We start from the raw sequence: 7709 nt of genomic DNA, 5'->3' as shown, positions 1-7709 counted from the left end.
AATGTCTCCAAATGTCATTAAAATTTACAAAGTCACATGAAAATCTTAAAATCAGTTAATTTTTGATAGCTGCTTTGCTCACACGTGTTTTGGCTTTTTTTTATCGTTCTCAATGCATGTCTCTATCATGTACAGTACTAGATAAAATTAAGTACGCACCTGTTATATTTTCAAACTATCTTGATTTTGGTGGAATCTAAGGCAGATGGATAATCAAAGTGTACTAACAGAAAAAAGTATTAGAGGTGTACTTTCGGAATATGTTGGATACATCGACATGAGAACGATACATAGATTTAAAAAGAGCATTTTTTAAAAAAAAAAATTTCTGGTGGCCAAAATAAAGTACCCATTACAGTAATTCAACATTCAAACTTATTCTTCTTTACATTAGAATTTAGACGGCCGTCTTTAGTTTCAATCACAGATTGTAGGCGTCGGGGCATACTTTCAACGAGGTTTTTTATATGTTGGAAGTTGATATTCATCAAGAATATTTCCAAAACATCAAAGAGTTTTCGCAATTGGTGACATATCCCTTGTCGAAATTTTCAATATGGACCACAAATTTTCTTTATTTATTCAACTGGCTTTCCGTCTTATGACAAGGTCTGATGAACAATATTCCTTCAATTCACTCGGTTGTGGGCTGTCGGTCTCCAATCTCTTGGGCATCGCGTGCTCGCCGCCAGATCTCGCTCCACTTGCTCTAACCATCTAACTCGCTGTGCTCCTGGTCGTCTTGTACCTACCAGATTTGAGGCAAACACCATCTTCGCAGGATATTTGTCCGACATTCTTGTAACATGCCCTGCCCACAGTATCCGTCCAGCTCTAACCATGTAATATGACTACTAGACCACCCACGCGATAGTAAACAAAATTCAAAACTGTTCACTGCCCCTAAGGCAATAAATCCCCCACGAAAGCGCCGAGCAACGCAAGCATAAGTATTATTCGACTACAAGCCTCTTTACTGGACCAAGAGTCTGTTTATTATTTATGGTTGCGTAACTCGATGCGAACCAAGCGTGATTATACATTTGCTTTCTTTCCGCTTTGCCGCTAGCCTCGGCAAGGCCACGAATAGTAAACACATATGCAAGAACCCCGCTGGGTGCCGGTCTTCCTTGTTATTAATTCTGGCATACGGAAGAGATGTCCCGCACATGGTTTTCTTTAGAGTGCGTCTGACCACGCCTAGAAATTATGATATGTAAAATAACTAGGTACATAGAAAATAAGAGAATTGAATAAAACCAAACGAGCGGCACTTGGGCCGCACAGTCGAGAAAGCTACACCAAACGTTGTGTTAAATAATCCGAAACCAAGTAGATTTAAAGGTGAATTGTCTACAACCACCTTTTGAATACTGGGTTCGCCGAAGAGCTGTGCGAGTTCATGGTTCATCCTTCGATTCCATACTCCGTCCTCCTGCACGCCGCCGAAGATCATTCTTAGTATTCGTCTTTCGAAAACTCCGAGCATTTGCTAGTCCACCTCGAGCATTGTCAACGTTTCATAAGCGTCTAATAAGACTGCCAGCATGTGCTTTGTTTTGGACGCATTTATGTTCAACCCAATCTTCACTGCTTCGCGTTTTAGTCTGGTGTACGCTTCAGCCACCCTGAGATGGTGCGTGGGGAGTCTGTATTCACGGCCTTTCTGGAGGATCTGCCGCAACGTAAAAATTTGGTCCGTCGTTAACCGTCCTTCAACGAAGCCGGCCTGATAACTTCCCACAAATCTGTTCGCAATTGATGATAGTCGGAAAATAATTTGGGATAGCACTTTATAGGCAGCATTGAGGACGGTGATTACACAATAGTTCTTACAGTACTTCCGAGGTGTGGGCTGTGCACGTTGATGATGCTAATGTTGATGAATCGGCCCTTGGTTCTCAACCTGCACATTCGAGAACTAATTGGCCACCACCCAATCACCCGCTTTCGCATCTCGCTACGACGTCGAACTTGCGGCTCTTCAATATATCGGAGAGCACTCGAGTGCTTCCTTGGAAGTTGAGAGATCGACAGTTCCACGTTGAGTTTCCAATCCATAGTCCGTTTTCGTCGCATGGGTCCATGCCGATTGTTCCTGTTCGAATTTCCTTGTTCATTATTAACTGCTTGCTCTTTTTTACGGTGGCGGCTTGCAAGGCCTGCGACCAATCCCCTGTCTTGGCGGAGGACCGTAGTGCCAATACAGTGATTCAGCCGCCCCTAACCTGGAGAACGGACGCCATTTTGACCCGCCTCTAACCTGGAGAAAACAGACGCTCGGGTTTGGCGAAGCATTTCCTCTACCGCCTTGTTATGGTTTTACCGCGCCAGTGTTCGCGTCGCACCCCCTCACTTTGCTATTGTCGGATTGACAACATTGTCCAGGCTACGCCACTAGCTGTATCCTAGTTAACGCTTCATCCCAGTTGTCAACTCATTTATAGCCAAATTTTCTATTAAAATTAAATCCGGGCTTTGTGGTGGCCATTCCAATAGCTTAATACGTTAAGTACGGAAGTACACTGTTGTTTTGTGAACGGTTTGCTCAAGATCGTTGTCTTGTAAAGAAATGACTTCTTCTTTAGGCCAAATTCGCGCCGACTATTTAAGATTTCTGCTGTCATTGTGCCATCCTTTCTCAAGATTAACTGACATCTGACCAATCAAAGTACACCCACCCCATGATACACCACCTCCGCGCTTCACCGTTTTTTGGATATTTTCGTTGGTAACTTTCTCGCCAGGTTTTGTCCAAACTCGGGCTCGTTGTTTACGGTCTTAGAGTTTTACTTTCATCGATAACCTGTTTCCAGACTTCAATAGACTCGTCGATGTATTTTTGGGCGAATTTGAGACGTTTGATCCTGCAGAGATAAACATCAGCAAAAAGTATGCTGAACACGATGAGAATAACCTGTTAACATTTCAAATCAATAGTGGTCATTGGGCAAATCCATCCTTATAACCCCATTCCTACAATCTTCTGCGCACATTTCGTTCTGGGATATTTAGGTCAGCATTTTCACGGATCATTCGGCTGGTAGCGAAAGGATTTCTAACCACTTCTCAAAAAATTCGGCGATCATCGCAAGTTGTAGTCTTCCGCTTTCTTCCCCTATCGGTCCGATCCGCTATGCTTCCTAATTCTTCATGCCCTTTGCATATTTTTCGTGCCCCTGCTTCACTTAAATCGTCTTTTCAAGTGATTTCTCTATAAGATAGACCTTCCTGGTGGTTGTTAACTATAAGTTTACCTATGGAAAGTTGCTTTTTCCCCATCTTATCAGATTGAACCGCGCACTAATAATGACAAACAAATAATCAAACACATTGTTTTGACGTTTCTTTTCAGGGATAGGAATCTCTTTAGATGTATGGAGGGTAGAGACACTATCGAAAAGAAATTTTCTGAGCTATGAAATAGAAATCAAATTATGTTATAAAGAATGCGGTACTTCATTTTGACCAAGCGCAAGTTTTTTTTTTCAATATTATAGTGACATTCAACACTTTTGGCTGGTTCGTCACTTTACTTCCATTCTTCGGAAGAATGTCGAGAGTGGGAATTGAAACCGTGACCTTTAGCGAGAGAGGTACGGATATTACCACTACGCCAGATCGCCTCTACCCAAGCGGAAATACAGTTTAACTACAATTATGCTTTAGTGTGAATAACATATGTAATTTGTTGGCAAAATTATTACACCAAACGTTAGTATATAAAAAATACAGTAGAATCCGTTTAATATAACTCAGCTTATATTGATCTACCGCCTATTATTACGTAATTACGTAACGAAGTTCGGTTTTCATATTTTTTGTAAAAAGTTGGATATAACGACTTTTTTACATACAGAAGTATTCATTTATATCAAAAAACGGTTTCTTTTAACAAAACGCTTCGTATCACGTTCGCTTATTATAACCTTCCTTTGATGTCATCATAAACGGATTCCACTGTACTACAATTTATCCGAATTTATCGAGACCATATACCTTACATTAGAAAAGATACAGGAAGTTCAACATTATCATTAACAACTAGCTGACCCGACGAACTTCGTCCCGCCCAAAATAGATTTTTTTATTTGAATACTTTCAAACATCCACGTTTTCTTACTAAGTGAACGTTAGTGAGTCCAATCACCGAACTCTTCATTGATTGATTACCCTTTGACCCTTGACAATTTTCTTTTACTATAAATTGTCTAGTACTTCTACAAAAATTCGTCCTTATAATATAAAATTATTTTCAGACACAATTCTCGTTCAAGATTCTTCAAGAATTTGGAAATAACTTGTTTCTCCGTTGCATGGAATACATGTTTGATACAGAGAATATTACAAAATAAAGACAGCTCAAATCGGGCCATTACTTCCTCGGGTTTAGGGCACACCAACACATTTGGCTATCCATTTTGTTTATATAGATAGAAGATATATGAATGCGTTATTCCGTCTGAAAATCCTTTTCCACTTTCGAACAAAAATCAATTTCGTTAGCGCCAACATCAAATGGACTAACAACGCTTAGCTAATTGTAGACCATATGGGAATTCAATTTTCCGAATTTTCCGACTCTTCTTTCCGCTCCGAAATATAGATGACGCAAATTGAACCATTCCTTCCTCGGGTCTTGCGCTTACCAACACATTTGACCTTCCATTTTTATTTATAGATATAAGATAGAAGATCCGCCTGAAAATCCATTTCCACTTACGAACAAAGATCAATTTCGATAGCGCAAACATCGAATGGACTAACAACGCTTATTATGATGTAATTTTCGAACATGTGGGAATTCAATTTTCCGATTTTTCCGACCTTCCTTCAGGATTTTCCGAAAATTTTTCCGATTTTTCTACATTGATCTACGGGAAGAGACGAATACAACAAAATACAGGAGGCTAAAGTCGGACCATCCCTTCTTCGGGTTTTCCGCTTACCAACATATTTTGCCTTACATTTTTATTTATATAGATTATTCAACATTCGTTCAACATTAGCTATTATCAATTTATAAAAAACGATATCATTATATTGAGTACGTTGGTAATGTAAAAAAAAAACAAAGGAAGAACTAAATTGCAAACACGTGGGAAATTATTTTTCCCACAATTTATCGCTAACAAACATATCAAAATGTCTATTCATTACTTCCAAAAGAGTATCTGTAATCCCATTGTGGTAACTGCGTATTAGTCCACAAATACTAAAACAGCTGTTCTGGTTGAATCGAAGCCCGATAAGCTCTCACCCATTTGACTCTCCCTACTGACACGAGCAGAAAAATTTGGCTGGTTCCAAGTCCGATTAAAGCCGTTTGTAGCCTTCACCGCCCGGCCATGATACTCTTCATAATACAATTAATGCCAGTTGATGACATTTCTTAATTTGGCCCACTCAGTAGGTGCTCGCGGTCAACCGCACGGGGCAGCCACGAAACGGTTTTAGTCGAGCAAATTTTCGATGTCGTTGCGTGTTCCGCGGAAATTATCGTGATAACGAAAACGCCACCAGCAGCAGCCGAGGGTCAATGAAGAAATAATTTAGCATTTTCACTTGCACACATTTTTGGATTTCGGTTCGCACAAACACCCAATCAGCCGGCGGCGGCCGCACGCAACGTGTTACGTTAGCGCTGGATCGTTGCGCGTTTTCGAAAATTTGTGCAAATCCTCCGCGAAAGGACATTGTGGTGAGAGGAGAAAACCGGAAGGTACAGCATTACTAGTTCCACTAATCAATCACATTCTGACAAGCAACAAGCAGGTAACTTTGGACGGCGCGGTTGAGTTGTGGTATAAATAACGCCCAGCCAGCGATGGTGAGAGGAGATTGGTTTCCTGAAAATTCAACGGAAGTATCACAAAAAACGAGGAAATTTCTCTATGGAAACAACATCGTTATTGCCGCTTATAGCTACCATTGTTAATAGATTTATCAGACGAGCAACAAAACATCACCACGGTGGTCATTTATTGGTGGCTTTCGTTGAATGGAATATGAAAAAAGCTTTATTATTGGACTATAAATTGTGCACGACATCACGAAATGGCTAGTCAGCTCGATAGAATACGAAAATAGGTCAATGAACATTAAAAAAACGTGATTTAATATTCGCTATAGTGTCAGAGTTAAAAATGTAACTAAGACTCAGACTTCTTCATTTTTATAACTGGATAAACGAGTTCAAAAAGCTGAACACTGAAAATATCAAGAAAAGCGCTCATATCTTATCCGTTAGATTGTTTTTACATAAACCGACATCTCCTCGAAACTCTAATCTAATTTGATCCAAATGAGATTTTAGGAAGATGTTTAAATTTAACGTTAAACCTCTCTGTTAGAGGCGGCTTAGTAATGATGCGAAATTCTTCAGAACATAATTATAAACTTCAAGACAAACATTCCCGATACAAGAAATTTTCGATGAACTCAGCAGAATCTAATTGGATTATAACCCACATTCCGTTTTGCCTGCCAAGATTGGGTCGATGAAATGTCAACAATCGACCTCAAATGCTGCCACCTTGCAATCGATTTATCGACCTTTTATACACTGGAGAAAAACATTAGTAAACGTAGCTACCTGAAGTCAAATGCAATGTACATCCCTACCAGAGATTCGTACATTTTACTTCATGCAATTAGTAACCTTCAATGTTTTCATTCCTAGCAACTGTGAAGTGCGCACATTGTTATCGCCATTTGTTTTGTGGAAGCGTAGCGATTCGGAGGTAAGCATTTTGATTTCTCCAATTTAAATGTTCTATAAATATCTCCTTGATCGAGAATCCGGTCTCGTCGGGGAGTAAGAAAAGTTTGATCCGGTGTATTGAATGTTCAATACGCCTAACCTGATAAAAACAAACCAACATAATAACGCCCTTTTTTATTGTTTGTTTAGCTTCTAACCTTGTATAATTGTGAGTACCGTCATTGCACGTCCGTAATTCATAATCCGTAGGTAAGCGTTGTGTTTTCACTGCATTTAATTAAGAAACAGTGCCTACATTTCGCCGATTAGTTTTCGTCAGCGAGTAACAAAAGTTTCATCCGGTGTATTAAATGTTCATCCGGTGTATGAAATGTTCAATACAACGAATCATCAACGAATTAAAACAAACTAACATAATAAAGCCTATTTCTCTTTATTTTTTAGCATTTAACCTTGGACAATGGTGAGCAGACTGTCATTGCACAGACGTAATTCATAACTCGGAGATAAGCATTTTGTTTACTGTAATTAAAAAAATTCTAAGCAGCAATCAGTTTACATATTTCGTTGCGAATGGATGAAATAAGCGGATGGATAGAAACGGCACAGTACACTACGAGAACATAGTATACTGTAACACTTATACTATCCTAAGAAATCTCAGTGTATGTATGTTTAAATACATATTTTGAATTAAACTCTGATCATTAACATTATTGTATTTCTTTTTTTCATCTGGACAGACGAGGACAAATAAGACACGGAAGAAGCGACTATCGACTGATGAGCTGTGCCTTCCTAATGCAGCAATTTCCGTCTTATGGATCTCCTATGGTGGGTTACAGCGGTTACGAAAACAACTGTGCATCTTATATGTTTCAGTGATGTCAATCGTTTTCGGTTCCAACGCAGTCTATGTAGATGATAATTATTTACAAAATCCATTTGAATTTGAATCTAAGAATTTTTGGTGTGTTGGCTCAAG

This window comes from Toxorhynchites rutilus, chromosome 2, assembly GCF_029784135.1.
Source record: "Toxorhynchites rutilus septentrionalis strain SRP chromosome 2, ASM2978413v1, whole genome shotgun sequence".
Lineage (NCBI taxonomy): Eukaryota > Metazoa > Arthropoda > Insecta > Diptera > Culicidae > Toxorhynchites > Toxorhynchites rutilus.
This window is presented reverse-complemented; position numbering follows the sequence as displayed.